General features: G+C 33.6%; 1 protein-coding gene across 15 annotated transcripts in view; it reads left to right on the forward strand.

Moving 5' to 3' along the window:
• LOC124954026 (potassium voltage-gated channel protein Shaker) overlaps positions 1-20,000 on the forward strand; it is a 130,948-nt gene that overhangs the window by 60,124 nt on the left and 50,824 nt on the right. Inside the window, exon 1 of one of the 15 annotated variants that reach the window (XM_047506243.1) lies at positions 13,319-13,454. The exons of the other annotated variants lie outside the window; for them this stretch is intronic. The gene's annotated coding sequence lies outside the window, so the exon portion shown is untranslated. Of the gene's footprint in view, positions 1-13,318; positions 13,455-20,000 lie in introns of those variants that run through there. 15 annotated transcript variants of the gene reach the window in all.

Consider the following 20,000-nt stretch of genomic DNA (forward strand, 5'->3'; position numbering starts at 1 on the left):
TTGTTCGTTCGTTTGCTCGCTCGCTCGCTCGCTCGCTCGTTCGTTCGTTCGTTCGTTCGTTCGTTCGTTCGTTCGTTCGTTCGTTCGTTCGTTCGTTCGTTCGTTCGTTCGTTCGTTCGTGTTCTATTCCTTTATCTATTTATCTATCTATCTAACTATCTGTCCATCTTTCTATCTGTCTATCTATCTTTTCTTCCCATCCTCCCCATCCCCCCTTTCTTTCTTTGTGCTTTCTTTGTGCTTTCGTTCGCTCCTGCTGGCAAGATTACACACTAACAAATGATACATATCGACTCGATTAGACTCGAACAGATCGAGTTCTTCGATGGGTATACAGCTTGTGACAACGATGCTCATCGAATTCCAATGTTGTTAGATTTATTGACGTGTAGGAATGACTAAAAGAAAAAAAGAAGGAAGAAAAACTTAAAGATTTCTATTTCCTATCGTTCATTCGTACGATAACATATGCACGATTACGCGTTGTTTTTCTTCTTTTCTTTTATTTTCACCGATGGATTTTTCATTCGTTTGTCAACGTGCAAAAGGGAAAAATAAAATGGGCAGGCAGGCAGGCAGGGAAGCAAGCAAGCTCTTGCCTTAATAATCAATAGAAATTTTAATTTAACGAGCAAGAAACGGCTTGCGCTTTTCATATGAATCATTTCGCTTTATTGACGTACATACGACGAACGAAGGTTTTTTTATTTTCCATTGGATTTGGATTTTCGCTTCGTACATACGTACGTAATAACAAAGAACTCTCGTCGTCTTTCTAAAGGATCATAAAAATTGTAATTACGATTATTATGCTAAATAAAACACAAATTTTAATAACATAATTTTTATTTTTACCAAAAGATTATATTTCATAGATCAGACGATTTTCTTCCTTTGACATTTGAGTCGATTTCGGACTTTCATCGGGAAAAAGAAAAAACTATACCAACGAGTTCTCTATATAATATTTCGATCGAAAAATATGTACGGTTTATAGGAACGTTGAAATTCCACGGTTTTTTTTTACTTTCAATTGGTTAATATCTCTTTCATTTTGATCTTTGTGTTTCGTGTCGATTGAAAACTTTCGGCAAGTCAAGAAAAGGTGACCAAGGGGTAGAGGAGAGAGGAGCGGGGAGGAGGAATGAGTTGATAAATGCAGAGTAAGACAAAAATAGAATGTGCTTTTTTTTTTCCACGTTTTTCGATGTGAATTAGAACGGAAAATCGGCTTTCGCCAGGTCGGATTTGGAGTCGCGTGGGAAATCGTTTCTTCAAGGCGAATACGCTTGCGCCCTCGGTGAAATGGATTAAATTCGATCGCGAGAAGTCGCCAAGTCTTATGGGGGAAAGGGAAGGAACGCGGGATAAAGGGATATAAAGGGACAGGAGTATTCTGTTAAAACGGAAGTAGGAAAGGAGAACACGTGAATTTTCACGATCGTATTCGCGCGCCGTTGTCCATTGATAAATTCTTTGCTCAGTTACTTCCTATCTCTTTCTCTCTCTCTCTCTCTCTCTCTCTCTATCTCTTAACCCCATCTTTATCTATCTTTTTTTCTTTTCTCTCTCTCTCTCTCTCTCTCTCTCTCTCTCTCTCTCTCTCTCTCTCTCTCTCTCTCTCTCATATCCTACTATAACCCACTCGCTCGTATACGTTACCCATTGTCTTTCTCCTTTGTTCGAGATATTCAAAGCTTTCGATGAAGCTTCTGAGATCAGATATAAGTGATATCTATTCTATATATATATATATATATATATATATATATATATATAGGCGTATAGGGATACATAAGACATAAGTTAATGTAACTTACTATAGCCGATTCCGCACTGTCACTTCTTTTATAGACTGTCTCCTTTTTCTTACTTCGTAATGATTTTCGCGATAAACGAGAGACTCCCTTCTTTTTCTTTCTGAAAAAAAATGTTTGCGTAATGATTAACGTGACAGAAAATATCTTTGTTTCTCATTCGTTATAATTAAAAACTTTTCAAAGGTAATAAGTTTGATAAAGGATGTGATGAGATAGATATTATAGTTGCCTGAGAGTTTTGTCGAATTGTATTTGAAAATCGATTTGGATTCGAGATGCACTGATTCGTATGGCACTTTCTATAAATTATGCAAGGGACTATAAAAGGGACTCGAAAATCCATTAAATGGGAGAGAAAGAGAGAGAATATTTTCGAAGAATCCAATTGTTGATCGATCATCGTTGCATATAGTTTGCTTGATCTATATAAACGACGTTTAACGGTTACGCAAAGTGGTAAACGTCGTTTAGGAATATGCATATTTAATGGGTTAGCTTTTGAGGTCCAAGCACAATCAGCATCGTGACTTTCTTAAGGAGAAAACGAGAGATAGATAAAGAGAAAGAGAGAGAGAGAGAGAGAGAGAGAGAGAGAGAGAGAGAGAGAGAGAGCTTATTTGACAATGACACAGTATACATAGCCTCAGGTCTTTCGATGACAAGCGAAAAATCTTCACTTTTTTTTTTCTTTTCTCTGATTACATACATACAATCACGTGTGCATGAAAAGCTTGCCAGTTTAGTTTTGCTTGTCATTTCAAATGACCTTCGAGATATATATCTATTGCCTGATATCGAACGTCTTCGTTGTGAATAATAAAATTTATATTAAAAAAACTTTTATATATATATATATATATAAATGTTAACAATTATTTTACGAGTATTATTTTGTTTAAAATTTGGAAAATATTTACATAGGTATGTATAAATAAATGTACATATATATATATATGTAATACGAGTGTCTCAGATGAATTGAAATGAAAAATAATAGATTTTGTAGCACTGGAGATAGAACTAAACGTTCGATTATCAGAAGCGATGCTAATTCAGCTACTCGCTTCCTATTGCCGTTTCGATGCGTGCATGACGTCGATAAGTGTATCGCTCTGACGAACGGCCGCGTCAGCTGCGTCTCGCTACGATTCCTTCCTGTCCGTAACACAAACGTATGTATGTATGTATGTATGTATGTATGTATGTATGTATGTATGTATGTATGTATTCTGCCGATTTTGCGAGATATCGCCGACTAAATGTGAATGTGATTATGTATTCGCTTTCTCTATATTTGCGTGTGTGTATGCGTGGGTGGGCACGTGTGTACGTGTGTTACCATAAATGTAAGAGTTATTGGACACTTTGTTTTCCATCTTTACGAAGGGATTCAATCGTTCTTTAAGGACGTGGGATAATGGAAGACTTATCTGTTAGAATATAAGTAAGAATATAAGTATCATGAATGATTAATATGTTTATAATCGTCTTATATATATATATATATATATGTATACACACAATATATATATATATATATATATACTTATATGTACACACACCTAATACTTTTTTATCAACAATGCGATAGTCAATATTTTTCTTTCTTTTTCTTTTTTGAATAATACTTGTTAAGCAAAGCGAAGTTGTTCAATCGATAAATATACTACCTGTATCTTTTTTGTTAAAAGTTAAAAAAAGAAAACAGGTGGAATATATATGTGTATGATACTTCAGACTTATGCTCTGTTTTCTGAAGATTCTTAAGATAGTATGGTGAAAGAGAGAGAAGTGAGAGAGAGAGAGAGAGAGAGAGAGAGAGTTGGGTCGATCGTTGGAAACGATCGACCAAACCGCGCGGTGACCGAGGTTGTTGTTCACTGCCAAGCATGTCCCAAGGGCTGAACAGAGTAACTCCCGCTTTAGACGTGCATTTTCCTGAGCCCCTGCAGGTCTATCTTGCGATAATCACTCGAAGAGAGTCATTAAAGTCACGTCACGCTGATTTTAAAGATGATTAGCTTCGTCGGAAAGTTCCTCCCGTTGCCCTTCCAAATTTCTTTTATAATAATTAAAGGGCGTGGTAGTATCAAGATTTGTTTCTATGCATGATATTTAACTGGGTCGCAAAATCAATTATTATTCGATATAATATTCTGCCAAGAGGACCATAGAAAACCTACAAAAGGATTATTTTCCCGTATAAAGATTTTCCTTAATACTTATTCCAAAAGAAGAATACATAAAAGAAAACTGGAACGATTCTTTGTCCTTTTTCTTTTTTTTTTTTTGCTTCTTCTTTGCCTTTTTTTTTTCTTCCTTTCGATCGGACGAATTAAATCGATCAATCGTTCGGCATGTATTATGGATAAATTAAATTTTTCTATTGTAATTAACAAGACAAAAAAGAACTGATTCGTTTTCGCAAGAGAATATTACTATTTTTCATTTTTAATTGATGTTACATGAAAATACATAAATCATCGTTCCCTTTCAAAAAGAGTATAAAAGATTGAAAATAATTCAAAGGTCGGATTAAATAATTCAACTTTCTTTACAATTGTTCCCAAGAGATAACTATAATTATTTCTTCAAGGGGTTTTGAAGACAAACAAACAAACTAAAAAAAAAAAAAAAAAAAAAAAAAAAAAAAAGGGGAAAAAAAAAGAAAAGAAGAATCGATTAATCTTTTTTCTTCTTTTTTTTTTTTTTTTTTTGTTTTCTTTTACTTCTCACTTGAGATAATATGTACTAATGAATCGTTAAAAATAATTCTGGATCGATATTCCAGCTGATCCATTTAGATAGAAATGACAAATTTCTTATTACTCTTAACGATAATAGTACGAGCACCGACAACTAGGCGTCTTAAATCTTCTTATACTGGCACCATCGTTGCCCGTAAAACCGTTAAAATTTCATTCTAGACGATATTTTCCTTCTCTCTCTCTCTCTCTCTCTCTCTCTCTCTCTCTCTTTCTCTCTCTCTTTAGATAGGTCGCATCGAATGCGTATAAAACGATATTGACACTAGACGGTTGCAATTACGTTATTAACTACGCTAACCCATTTTAGCTTTATTGACTCGGTATGATCATGCAATCGCGACGTTTAGACCTATTACATACAAACCTGTATCATTTTTGATAACGCGATCGAGAAAATAATGTGAAGAACTTGATGATTCGTTGAGTATATTGAAAAATATTTTGTTTTTTTTTTTTTCCAACGCGAATGTGTATAAAAAAAAAAAAAAAAAAAAAAAAAAAAGAAAAAAATAAAGAAATAACGTAGAAAAGAAGAAATAAATTAAAAACGTCGTCGTTGAGAAATATTGAAAAAAAAAAAAAAAAAAAAAAAAGGAAGGAGAAGAAAAAAGAGAACGAGATAAATAACAATTGGAATAGTGAATATGTGATACTAATTATAATTGGGATTATAATTAGAAAAGTATTAGGAATAATGCGTTAGTTTGCTTATTATCGTATTGTTATGCAATAGGAAATGTACCTATATATTATACATATATATATATATATATATATATATATATATATATATATATATATATTTGCATCACGTAGACGTTTCGCTATTCAATTGCATTTCACAATGGAATATAATCGTCCTGGTAATACGGCACGCGTCGCTTTTCGGGCCTGGACGCCGATACTGGGATGTCCCGGGTGCTCTCCAAATCGATCCAACGATGGCGACGTCGCCGTCGTTTCAATTCGACAACGGACAAGATTTTCCTATTGTTTCGAACTATGAGAAATTTCAATTATTTATTTCTATTTGGTATCAAAATTTGTTTTTCTTTTTTTTTTTGCTTCTCTTTTTTTTCCGAGTCCGATCAAAATTATTCAATATTTTTAAGGATACTGGTACGAATTGAATTTCGATGTTATTTAATTATAAATATTTACTTATGTACACACACACATATATATATATATTTACTTATTTAGAGTGAAAATTATAGTCATATGCAAGGAAATTATTTAATATACATTTTAAAATTGTTAATATGAATTTTATGAATATTTTTTTTTTGCTCTCTCTCTCTCTCTCTCTCTCTCTCTCTCTCTCTCTCTCCCTCTCTCTCTCTCTCTCTCTCTTTAATGACTTTAACTTTTGATTGAAAAGAAACCATTTTGATGAAACAAAATGGTTTCTCGTATATCTGTTTATTTTTTAACGTTGTACTTGCCCGATCATAGGCCAGGAAATTTCCATTAGTTATCGTCGAATCGAGCGAAGTTTTCAACGAGAAGAAGTAAAAGAAGAAGAAGAAGAAGAAGAAGAAGAAGAAGAAGAAGAAGAAGAAGAAGAAGAAGAAGTAGAAGAAGAAGAAGAAGAAGAAGAAGTAGAAGTAGAGGAAGTAGTAGTAGTAGTAGTAGTGAAAGAAGTAGAAAAAGTTGGCCGCGAATTTCGTAACCCTGATAGAAACAAATATGCTATGGCAACTTTAACAATTTCATTCGTACTTAGCGTGATTTACGTGTTCCTGATTTTTCGTTCCTTGTTTAGTAGATTCTTACATGGGCGTCCAAAAGTCACATTTCTTACAGGATATTATAGTTCACTCAAGGCCGACCGCTAACGATAGTTTTCTACTGATCATAAAAGAAAATATGAAAAATTTTTTCTTGAATGTTTTTAATAGGATTATGGATGATCATCTTTTGTTAATGGATAAACAAATGATCGAATTCGTTCGAAAAATTTTTTCAATTAAAATGTTAAAACAATCAAATATATATATATTTATATATTTGACATTCTCTGGCCGATTTTTTTTCATCTTTTTTTCATCTTTTTTCCTTTTCTCCGCAATGATAATTCAATCGTTGGAGAATCCATAAATTGGAACATTCACGATTGACTTTAGTCTCTCGATATTTTTCGATAAGCAATCACGAGTGCGAGTGGATCGAATAGCCGATAGCATGCTATTCCTGAAGTCTCTCTCTCTCTCTCTCTCTCTTTCGTTCTTTTTCGATACGGATGACGGTCAAGGAGAAACGAAGCTGTAGAAAAGTTTGCTCGATCTGTAATTAAGCTTGAACGAAAGAGTTATCCGAAAAATCGTGGCTAATAATCGTTAGAATGTACATTGCTGGTAATAAGAACGTTATTAAACGTATGGCAAAGTAGAAGAGTCCGTGACTGGTCAGACACGGCTCGCGTGGCTGTTAAAAGTCAGAGTAAATTCCCTTTTTCCCGCCTCTCTTTCTCTCTCTTTTTTTTTCTCTTAACGTTTCTCTGTGTGTGTGTGTGTGTGTGTGAGAGAGAGGTAATAAGCGCGAGGTAAAAATTAGTTTCTATAGATAGAACGAACGCGGTAAGGTGAACAATAGAAGCAACGTTCGCATTCATAAAAGGTTCGCTCTATTTGATAGCTTGGCAAGCGCGTAAAAAAGACCTGGACGAGCACTCCAAGAGGTTATGCTCCCTCTGTCCTTGAAACAAATAGTCGAATTTTGAATGACGGAAGTCGTCGGTTAAAATGCCCAGTCCATTTTTCTTTTTTTTTTCCCCTTTTTTTCTTTTTCTTCCTCTTTTCTTCTATTCTTTTCTCTTCTTTTTTCTTTCCTAAGTCAAAAACTAGTATAGTCAATCTTGACTCAAGCAGATAGAGATTGTTCTCAATCTAATAAGTTACATGATAGAAATACAAGTGTATGTGTTTTTTGATAAAGTTTCATGATTTATGATTAACAATGTGAAATAAAAAAAGAGAGAGAGAGAGAGAGAGAGAGAGAGAGAGAGAGAGAGAGAGAGAGAGAGAGAGAGAGAGAGTATTTCTATTATTTTGAATGTAGTTTAATTTATAAAAGATGATAGAATTGAATATATCTTTATTTATTAACTAACATTTCGAAATAATATCGAACAATTTATTTATATTTTACGTAAGATCTATTTCTCGAGAATCATTAAATCATAGAGGGAAAAAAAGGAGAGAAAAAAAAAAAAGATAAGAAAAAGGAAAAAGATGATCACTATATAAAGATCATTTGTTTTATTTATGATATTTAAGTAACATTTTATTTTCATTAAGTATCAGAATAGAATCCATAGAACTCTTGACGATCTTCTTATCATAGGATGAAGAATTGGTTTCTTGTGAAAAATACGAGAGGGTGCTCTCGAGTATTCGATGGTATAGTTTGCCAATGCTGTTGGGGTAGGTAGGACGAACGAGGACGGAGATCCTTGCGAGTGAGCTCCGGAGAAGTTCGATTGGAATATAGGTCAGTGGGTGAGCGAATCGATATATGACGATCGTAGGGCACATGCCGTAAACGGTAACTGCATTATCGACGATTCTTTGAAGATGACGATCGCGACCTTCGAATAAAAGCCACTGCCGACGCCACTGCCGTCGAGAATCGTTTGACCACGCGTCGACTGTTTCTACTTACTCGAACTTGCACTTTTCACCCTCTATCTTCTCTTTCTTTTCCCTTTTTCCCCCTCTCTCTCTTTCTCTCTCTTTTCTTTTTCTCTTTCTCCTTCTCTCTCTCTCTCTCTCTCTCTCTCTCTTTCTTCATTTCCTTCTTGTGTCATTGCAATAAGTGGAAAATGGATCGTACTAAAATGTTGCAGTACGGTCAAGGATAATATTCAGGATATTATCTGTCGCTTCTATCTATTATTTAGAAAGATCCTTTTCCCACGTCTATTTCGAATTTATTCAAAATTATTTCCTCATTTATGATTTTTCGATTTCTAGTCGATCTGAACGACTCGTTCAGGAAATAATCCAATTGTCAAAGTGTCCCGATAAAATAAATACATATGACGATATATATATATATTTAGCTTTTCATTTAGATTAGACGTAAATCTTGCAATATGAAATTTTGATGAAGTTTTTGTATATGTTCGTGAAATAAGTTCTTACGTTTAAAATTCTAAGAGAAGATAAAAAATTATTCTTTTTCCCTATTTTCTTTTTCTTCTTTTTCTTTTTTTTCGAGCGATAAAAGCTCGCAAACAGGCACTTTAAAGTAACGAATCTTTAATAATTCTTTAGATACATTAGGAACCTTCAAATTGTACCGACTGAAAGAACGATGTCTCGGTTCGGCACTCATCCAGATTACAAAAGACTTATTATTCCTTGTCGTAGAGGATTTTAAATAAAAACGTATATAATCGTTTTTGAGTTCTTGATATTCGTCCAAATAGCTCGTACGTCCGGGTTGTATGCAAATAGGTAATAAAAGGATATTCTTATGGTTAAGGAAAGGAATGCTACGAAATGGTTGGAAAACGAATGTACAAGAGAAATGTCTTGACCTTGATCCATGAAGAAAGAAAGAAAGAAAGAAAGAAGACAAGAATGAAAAAAGAGAAAAAGATAGATGGATAGTTAAATAGAGATAGAAAGAAGAGAGAGAGAGAGAGAGAGAGAGAGAGCGAGCGAGAAAGAGATATAGATACATAAAAAGGGAGGATATATATTCCGTTTCAAACGCCCACGCTCGAGACTGACGTTTATTTGTGAGCAAGCAAAATAAAGAGAGAGAGAGAGAGAGAGAGAGAGAGAGAGAGAGAGAGAGAGAGAGAGAGGAAATAGGAATTGCAGAACAAAATTTGTGGATAACGTTGGAGACTCATCGTCGCCATCGTTGTCCATTCTTATGAGAACGACTACAACGAGATTCATTTAGCAAAGACGAGAGTTTGCTTCGATGAATAAGATAAAGATGGACAGTGATAAAATAGGAGAATAATCGAGGTCGTGTCAATTTGCAGCCGTAAAAAAATCATTTGTATATATTTCAGACGATAATTGCGATATGACTTTTCACACTTTTAGATACGCACATCGAAATATAATATATTCACCGATACGTACGTGAGGTCTTCATTAGGAATAAATAAAAAAAAGTTTCAACATCAAAAATTCGTCGATATCGTTGCGTCAGGGGATGATGATAACGAAGAACGGATCCTGTTTTTTTTTTCTCTCTCTTTTTGCTTTTCTTCCTTTTCTTTTTTTTTTTTTTTTTTTTTTTGATGTGTTTTATTTCGCTTTCTTTTTTTTCTTTTTCCTGCACGATTACACACGATCATTCCGCAGAGCGGAGACACGATTTTTCTCTTCCACGTTATTTAAGACGCTAAATGAAGCACGTCCCCATCGTTTGTCGTTCATCCTTTCCGATTACGACATTATTCCATAGTTACTAGCCATGCTCATCCCCCTATTTCTCTCTAGCTTCTTTCGTTCGTTTGGTTCGCTCGTTCTTCCTTTTTTTTTCTTTTTTTTTTTATATACTTTTTTCTTTTTTTTTTCCTTTTTCTTTTTTTTTTTTTTTTTTTTTTTTTTTTTTTACTGGGCTCATTCGAACGGATTAAATTCTTGCAGGGAATTTAATGCAGATTGTTTCCTAAATCTCTGTTCCGCGAAAATTCATATCGTTTTACGAGAGATTTACTTTTTACATACAATACGAGTAATAAAAAATTTTTGTACATATTTCGTTCTTTTTCTTTTTTTTTTTGTTTTTATTTTTTTGTTTTCATATGTTTTTTTTTAAACACTCAAAAGGATTTTGTTTGAAGCAAATTACCGTTTAATCGCGTTATGACATTTTTAACGATTTACTTTACGCGCATCCGTCAAAAATTTGCTTTTCAATCATTGACTTTCGTTCTCTCTCTCTCTCTCTCTTTTCCCTTTTCTTTCAAAATTCGTTCGATCCTTTTCTTTTTCCTTTCTTATATCAACTATTAATAGTCTAATTATAATTCACTGTCAGTTTATGGGGAACTTAATTAACTGGAATAACAAAGCTTCTCAAAAGACGTATGTTTTTACGATAATTTCAGTATACGATAATATAAGCAAAGAAGAACGAAGCTCTCTTGGAATAACGGAAGAGGGAAAAACAGGAGAGTTTGAGGGGTTGGCATGAAAATTAATGAACGGAGTTTACTAATCGTCTCGATATTCGCATACTGTATGTCAATCTTTCGTCGATTAATCTATGTCCGCGATTGCGGTTTTATCTCTCTTTCTCTCTCTCTCGCTCGCTCGCTCTCTCTTTACCACTTTATGATGAGGAAAAAAGAGGACTGCGATAAGGTGAATAAAAAGAGGAAAGAAAAAATTTACGACAGGCCAGGGTCTTTGCCAAGATCGCTGAGGAACCGCTAACGATTCAAATGAAATTTATTAAACGATTCTGGCAATCCTCCACTCTTTATATTTTTTTTTTCTTTTTTTTATTTTTCCTTTTTTTTCCCTCTCCCTTTCCTTCTTTTTCTTCAGTTCCGGCTACCGAACTCGTTCCTTCCTTTTTCCTCAAATTTCACGCTCGACTAAAGGGGAAACATTTTCTATTCTCCATAGGAATAAATAAATAATTGAACAAATATACACAGATAAATCTCAGTGCGATGCAATAGAATTATATGGGAGTAAGAATGAATGCGCGCGTAAAAAAGGACGAATTAAAGTCGTAAAGATTAACGAAAGTACAATCTTTTTATTTCTCCTTTTTTTTTTTTTTTTTTTTTTTTTATATATATATATAACCGACATATAATTCATTATCAAATAACCGCAATAATAAATTTACATATTTGATTAACGCAAGAGTTAATGTGAAAATGAATTAATAAAAGACGATATGAAAATGTTGTGATGGAATGGTCGATTAAAGATAAAATTTGTTACAATTATTAAAAGAAAATGTTGTTTGGGAAGTATCGGATGAATAAACAGAAAAAAATATGAATGAATAAATAAATAAATAAATAAATAAATAAATAAATAAAAATAAAAGTTCATATTTCACTCGCAGCCAAAAAAAAGAAAAAAGAAAAATATATAAAATATGTGTAGATATATGATTCGTTCTGGAACATCTTATATAAGAAAAATTTCAAATATTACCGCATGAATAGTTTAGGAATGCTATCGTCTCAAGCACTCGAGATCACGATCGTGAATATAAGAGAGTGATCGCGAGAACAAGAACCTCTTATTTTTCTCGAAGAAAATCGTGCTTGACGTCTGTGCCCGATGCAATTCCTATCGTTCATTTTTTACTTCGTACAATTTTATTTTTGTAAATAAACGTATCGTCGATCGTGCATTACAATGATTGACCTCTCAATTTTTCTTTTCAACGTCGTATTCGATGAACTAACGTATTACATTTCCGGCAAAGGAGAAAGAAGGACATATTTTTTCGATTGGATCTATCTAAAGGAAAAAAAAAAAAAAAAATTACGAGTGAATATATTTATCGATTTTAATATTTAATATATTTTAAATATATTTTTTCACGTTAAAATATTTACATATAATCGCATTAATTTACCGTTCAAACGTTCGTCCTTCCAATATCATCTATCTCAGTAATATCAATTTATTTACTCGCGCAAACATCTTTTCCCTAAACGAGAAGAAATTCAAATATCCTATGAATTATTATTGTTTGTACTTAAACAACGTTAAAAAACGTTCATCGATCGATGAAAGATGATTTTACGAAACGACCGGAGGAACGTTCGAAACCAGGATGAAAAAGTTCTATCATACACGTGATCGTTCAGTAAACCGTAAGTCTTATAGGTAAAAGAGCTTGAAATTCGCCCTCGACTAAGGGTAGGATGAAATCGTAAAGGCATTTTCATCTCGGTGTCCAAGCGTAAGTAAGCTCGATCGGTTGGCTCTTCTGGAGCGTGCACACGAGCGCGTAAAAAGAATATCAAGTGGTGGAGGTTGTGTGTGGCAAGAAAATAAGAAGGGGGATGGAAGAAGGGTAGGAAGGAAGGAAGGAAGGAAGGAAGGAAGGGTAGAGATGGGTGGATGGATGGGTGGGTGAGATTGGTTTGAAAGGGGTGAGTGGAAAGACGTCGCGTCATAGCCGTGTCGCATAGCGAGAACAGGAGAGAGAGAGAGAGAGAGAGAGAGAGAGAATGAGCGAGGGGGTTGAGGGTTGGAAACTAGGAATGGGGGTGGGGGTGATCCGTGTCGAGGTGGTGGTAGGGTAACACAGGAGGGGTTCGAAAGGATGGCATGGCACGCGCCTTCGCAAACTAAGGCAGCCACGCTGCCGGCCGGTCGTTTTCTCGCGACATTCTCGTATTCTCTCTCTCTCTTTTTTTCTTGTACAATAGAAATGAACGATCGTGATCCGTTATTACTGATTATTCGGACGGATCTACGCGATCGTCGCGAATTGACGACGACGATGTGGAATAAGTTTGTACGGTGATCGACCGTGCTAGATTTTTTTCTTCTTTTTTTCTTTTCGTTTCCTTTTTTTTTTCCCATTCCCCTTTTTATCCTTACGGCCCTTCGCAAATTTCTTATTTAAAAGGGGAAAGAGAGGGAGAGAGGAAAACAAAGATTTGTTTTGATTTCGATTTGTCTTTTTTATTTGTTTTCTTTATATTCGTTATCAAAGTGTGTTCATTGGTGTCGGTGAACTCCCGGAAGTGTTTCAAGATTCTTATCTACCTTTGGCACACTCGAACGTCGTCGTCGTCGTCGTCGTCGTCGTCGTTGTCGTCGTTGTCGTCGTCGTCGCGTGAACTACGACTGATTGTACCAACTCTAACACGGTAATACGTGTAATCCTCAACAAAGTGATCGACCAAGTTTGTCTTTCTTATTATTATATCTTTTTTTTTTCCTCTTCTTCTTTTTCTTTTTATTTTTTTTTTTTCCACGTTTTCAAGTGATCTGTGGCAGTGTCTCATGGTGACAACACAGTGTCTTTACGTTCTTCCATTCTCAAGAAGAAAATCTTAAGGATTTTCTTTTTAGGCATTATAGAATGAATATTTTTCTCTGATCTCTTTTTCTTTGATCTTTTTTCTTCTGATAGCGAACGAAGAGCAGAAGATAAGATCTTATCGCTCGATCGGTATCACGTTTATCTTATGTAAGATAAAGAAAGAGAGAGAGAGAGAGAGAGAGAGAGAGAGAGAGAGAGAGAGATCAAGTAGTAGGATCAAAGAGAGAAAAGATATATCAGAAATTAATTCAAATTATTCAGAATATATTATTATATAATTTATATCCAAGTTAAATATCAACGTTAATCTTGTTAAGATTCAAACTAGCTTATAGCGTTACATCTTTAAAAGAGGTACTTTTAAATATCATAGGGATTGTGACTTTTCTCTTTCTTTCTCTCTCTCTCTCTCTCTCTCTCTCTCTATATATATATATATATATATATATATATATATATATCTTTATCTCTTTATCTCTTTCTTTTTCTCTCTCTTTCTCTCTCTTTTTTTCTTTCCTTTGCATTTCGTTCGTCAAACGCATAATCGTCGCTAAAATAAGAACTATAGAGGGAACGGTTGCATAGCGTACGGGATATGAACGAAACAATTCGTTTCTCGAGAACAATTATACTCTCGAGCAAAGAAAGTCACAGACAAGTAGTAGGTAAAATCTACTAGTGCTAGATTTTTATTCGTTCTTATTTCGAAATTTTAAGCAGTATTTCTATTATTACGGTTAACTCACCAAGAATATCATGTCAGGTCATATTATTGCTGGTCTCCTTTTTATAATTATTTTAAATTGTTATCGGTACTTAATTATCGTGATAATCGAAAAAGTTGAAATGAAGATTTTCGTGAAAGGAACTTCAATCTCTTTTCCCTTTTTCTTTTTCTCTTTTTTTCTTCTTCTTCTTCTTCTATCTCTATCTCTCTATCTCTTTCCTTCTTCGAATGTCCCGGTTTCCTTTTCATAGAACACTTCTTTTTTCTCTCGTACAAATGCGGGTGATCGTTATGAAATGGTCTAAGTGGGAAGAAAAAAGAAAAAGAAAAAAAAAAAAATAAAGAAAAAGACAGAAAAAAAGAAATATCGCGTTTATTATTTTCTTCGTAATAATGATCAAGCATAATCGTCAAAATTCGTCAGATAATTTAATGAGAAATCGTAGCTTAGACGAATTGTTACGGCTTAGTATATCATAGATATCGTCGAGAAACATATTAGTAGAGATTAGTACGAGGGAAAGAGAAAAAGAGAAAGAGAGAGAGAGAGAGAGAGAGAGAGAGAGAGAGAGAGAGAGAGAGAGAGAGAGAGACATTAGTGCAAGTGCAGTAGGGATAATGAAGCGAGAAATTGTCAGGACTATTTATCGATCGTTGTAACGAGAAAGCAGTAAAAAAAAAAAATTTATTTTCGATGGACGTTAAGAAATTGTATTCTTTCGTTTCCTTTTTTTTTTCTCTTTCTCCTCCTCTTCCCCCTCGTTCTTCTTCTTTCTCTTTTTTTTTTCTTTTATGTTTTCCTTTTTTCTTAGGTAGAAAGTAGGAGACGTAGGTACTCAAGTTATTTGTTCGTTAGCGACGTATGTTTCGCTATATCGATCGGTGAGAAGTTGTTCTGAGTAATACGAGGCGCGTGTCGTTTTTAAAACGTAATTCATGCGCTTCTTCTTTGGCTATGCAGAACGTAGTGGACAACGTACTGTAGTCCACTACATTGAAGATGACGTATACAAAAATTTAATTACCCGTCCCTCTTTATTTTCCCTTCTCAGAAATTTATTTACCTTGGACTTTAAAACCGTGTCTATCGATAATGTCGACCCATCGTAAAAATCTTCTTTCGAGTTAAGAGGAAGCGAAGGGAAGAAACTTCGAGCCAGAGTGCATCGTCAAGTATAGATAGATACTCATTATATTTTTCGATGACGTTCTTTTAGAAAGTCCACGAAATATATAACAGGACTTGATTCATATCACGACATTTTTTTGCCTTCCATCGACCTCCCGCCCTCCCCCCCCGCCCGCCCCCCGTCATCACCAATTTTCCTTATTGGTATTTCTATATGAAATTGCATCTTTTATTTATTTTTTCTTTTTTTTACGTTCGCGAAGAGGCAATGTTTTATTTTTTATTTTATTTTATTTTATTTTTTTCTATATTCCTTTTTTATCGGTACACCTTCGAACACTATAAAATCTTTTCATTACACATTTAATACTTTCTTCAAACGTTAATATCTCTTATATATTATATATCGGATTTTCTAAATAATCCTGTAACATTTTTGTACACAGATAAAATGATAAGTTTTCTTCTTGTCGTTCTGTCTTTTTTCTTTTTCTTTTTTTTTTTATATTCGATTCGCTACAATATTAATTATTGAAAAATTAAAATTAAGATAGAGGAACAAAGAGAAGTCATTAGAAAAATGTACTTTGTCAAAATAATATAAAAATACATTTACCTGCGTGAGTACAGATACAGAAGAAACCTGTTTGTTTGAAATTATTCATAGAGAAAAAGGAGAGCAAAAAAAAAAAAAGAGAAGAAAATGGGGAAAGAAAATGAACGAGTTAACAAGATATTGTATAACCGTTAGGATGTCTCTCGTAAAGGGAAAGAAAGAAAAAAGAAGAAAAAAGAAGGAAAAAAGAAACAGAAAACGAAAAAAGAAAAAGAAAAATGAACGAATAAAACGATTCGATATGTCCCTTTTCCCGTTCCATTTTTTCTTCTTCTTCTTTTTCTTCCTTCTTTTTTTCTCTCCTCCTCTTTTTTTTTTCACGGATTCCGATAAACGTCCTTTTCCGTTTCCATTGTCTGTCTGCGTTGCTTTAGTTCGATCTTCCTTTCCGGTCAAAGAGCCCATTATCACTCTGTTCCTCTTATTTCATCGTCTCTTTCGTCGCGAGGGCTTGCTCGAGGGATGGCAATCGTTAACTGACGTGTGAAGCGACCTGTACGAGAACAAGAACAAGAATGCCAAGCGTTTGGCTATTTTCAATAAAAAAGAAGGAGAAGAAAAAGAGTGTATGCATATATATCTGAGAGACAGAGAGGCGGAGAGAGAGAGAGAGAGAGAGAAAGAGAGAAAAGTAGGGGTTGCATTTAAAGCCCCTTTCAATTTTAACTATATATTCTTTGAAATCGTTGCCAACGTTGCAACAGGCCCAGACCCACTCTACTTAAGAAGAAGTTAACCGGTTGGCACATATCGTATCAGCTTCGATGGCAATCCTGAAAGGCACACTTTAGAGATCCTTTCAAAGCGACGCCCACGCTTTAAGGATAAAACGAGATATTTCTACTTTTATTTCCTCTCTTTTAAAAAAAGAGAAACGACTTTATCGAGTGGACGAAATCGAAAGGATAATATATATGTATATTACATATATACATATATATATACTTATATTATATATGCGTATATAATATTTTTCTTTTTGAAATATAGAGTAATATATGTATCTATGATAAATGATGGTGTCAACGACGTTACGATAGGTTCGCGTGCTTTTTCTTGATTTACCTGTCGTTATTTTATTTCCGATGTGAATACGAAGATATGTCAGGGTTCGATTTATATTTTGATAATGTTCCTTTTTCTTCTTTATTTTTATTTTTTCTTTTTTCTTTTTTCTTTTTTTAAAGGTGAGGGATATATATTATGTACTATTGATATATATCATTGTTGATTCTAATATATATATATATATATATATATATATATATAACTAGTATATATTATAGATTTAATGTTTCATGTCTACGTAAATTCAAGTTTTATTTTGTCAATGTTTAAATTTTATATATATATACATATATTTTTTTTGTTTTGTTTTATACGCGAATGATGTATTTCCTAGGTATAGATTGTTTGCTCTGTGAAAATAATAGAGCTTATTTTTAGAGAAAGTTTCATTTTAGAGAAAAATTTATAGCTCCTACGTTATTTATTTTGAATTTGTGATATACATTTAATAGTAAATATAATTGGAAGTATTGGTTCGTAATAAAAGATTCTTAAATTCGTACGATAAAAAAGAACAAGGCAAAATAAAAGAAAAATGAAATAAAAGAAAAAAAAAAGGAAAAAAAGACAAAAAAAAAAAAAGAAGAAAAAAGGAAAAGTAGCAAAGAAAGAAGAAGAAATTAAAGATAAATTAGGAAACGAACGAATCGATGTCATTTCATTTGAAGGAAGTAGTAATAAAACTGCGTTTAATTATCTAGGAAACTCATCGTACGAATAGAATCATCTTTACGTCCCTGTGAGCATTGGTTTCTGTGAACGGAGTTAGCGAAACGAATAGAAGAGAAACGTATGGTGAACCTCGAGGTTAATACGAAATGGAAGTTAATTACGTCTTACGATTGAGCGCTTCGAAGCCATTTTCGAAGTTGCGTTAATTAAAACTCGACGATGAAATCGATGACGCGTGTATACATTTATTATGTATTTGTTAGTATCTCATAAAGAAACGGACAGACAGACAGACAGACAGACAGAGAGACAGGGAGACAGGCAAGACAGACGGGCAGACAGATGTACAGAGACATATAAATATATATATATATATATATAGAGAGAGAGAGAGAGAGAGAGGAAAAATGAAAAAGGATGGTTGAGGAATTAGAGAAGGAACAATGGAAATCATATACTCGACAAAATCTATTGGAAGTAAGGCTCGCGTTTAATTCGTCGAATTCACAGGAAAATTCGTGTACTATACCGTATTAGTACTATTATTAGTATTAATAGTAATACTGGTAGTAGTAATAATATATATATATATATATATATATATGTACATACGTATGCTGATAAAAGTAGGATCATTCGATCGTATTGAAGGATATTTATTTTTAAAACGTGTTTATATAAAAATCATGGGTCTTGGCCAACCTAATTTCGAGCTTTTCTTAGATCGTTCTTATAAAAAAATGAGCAAGAAAAAAGCACATACACAAACACACACTCACACACACACACATATATATATATATATATATAGACAGACAAAGAGAGAGAGAAAGAGAGAGAGAGAGAGAGAGCATTGAGAGGACTTTGGCTAGAAATTGGAGAACTTCACGAGGCGTAAATTAATTGCATATTGCGATAGAACGAGCAGACAGGCAGGGCAACGCGGCGGTGCATTAATTCGTCCTCGACAATTTGCTCGACAAAGCGTACTCGCATTATCGCTCGATTCGTAGAATGTAGGTAGGGTACGTTCAATGACTAACTTTCTGGATCACTAAAATAGTATACAATACATTTTTTATTCTTACTTTGATACCTTTTAATTGATTTTCCTTCTTTTTGTTTTTCTTTTTTCTCTTTCTTTTGCCTTTTCTTTTTTTTTTTTTTTTTCTTTTTCTTTTTTCTTTTCAACCCAAGGATACGATTACGTTCTTTCCAGAAGTTGAAACATAGGTTGGATCCGGTAATTTTTTATTCATTTTTAATTTATTTAACCAAACGAGATTATTGATCGACGAACACGTGGATTTACGTGAGTCATTATTTTATAAATTGATGAGTTTTCTATTCCTTTTTTTTTCTTCTTGTTTTTTTTTTTCTCTTTTTTTGCTTTTTTTTTCCTTTTTGAGAAATAAAAAAAAAATATATATATGTATATATATATATATATTTTTTTTTAGATTGTATATGTTTATACCATAATTTCATTATAAATTTCATACGTTTTACACCTTAAATACATATAATATAAAATTATCATCATATATATAGATACATATCGCAAGAAACATTGTTAGTATGTAACACGTGTTACTAAACGTGTAATATTAATCGATAAATTTTTAATTAGGTATACGAGGGTGAATTTAATGGATCGATCGGTCATTCGGTTGGTTTGGCCGAACGTTTTATCGTCTAAAAGATTTTATCTTTGAAATCTTTGAATTTCCAAGTTTATGCGTAATTTAGACGTCAATCGAACGATAAGTTTCGTTTATTATAGAAAGACGAAGTAGCGCGTGAACGTGTACGTATTACATACGTAGAACGTGGACGAAAACGTGTCACGGCCAATCGAACGTACGCACGAGGACATAGTTATTCTGACTTATAGCTTTTAGTAGTATTATTGCCAACTGATATCGAACGTGTCCCTTTAAAGATCATCCCTCTCTCTCTCTCTCTCTCTCTCTCTCTCTCTCTCTCTCTCTCTCTCTCTCTCTCTCTCTGTCTCTTTTTCTCTCATACGTACATGCAAATACACATACGCACCTACATATAGTTTCTATCGAAAAGCTTTTGTTACAATGGTTTTCGAGCTTTCGTCCTAAAGGCTTTTTATGGATATCGTATATTTTATATTCCGTTGAAAAATGCAGCAAGAGACTCGACAATTTTACGATGTATATATATA

This window comes from Vespa velutina, chromosome 14, assembly GCF_912470025.1.
Source record: "Vespa velutina chromosome 14, iVesVel2.1, whole genome shotgun sequence".
Classification (NCBI taxonomy): Eukaryota; Metazoa; Arthropoda; class Insecta; order Hymenoptera; family Vespidae; genus Vespa; species Vespa velutina.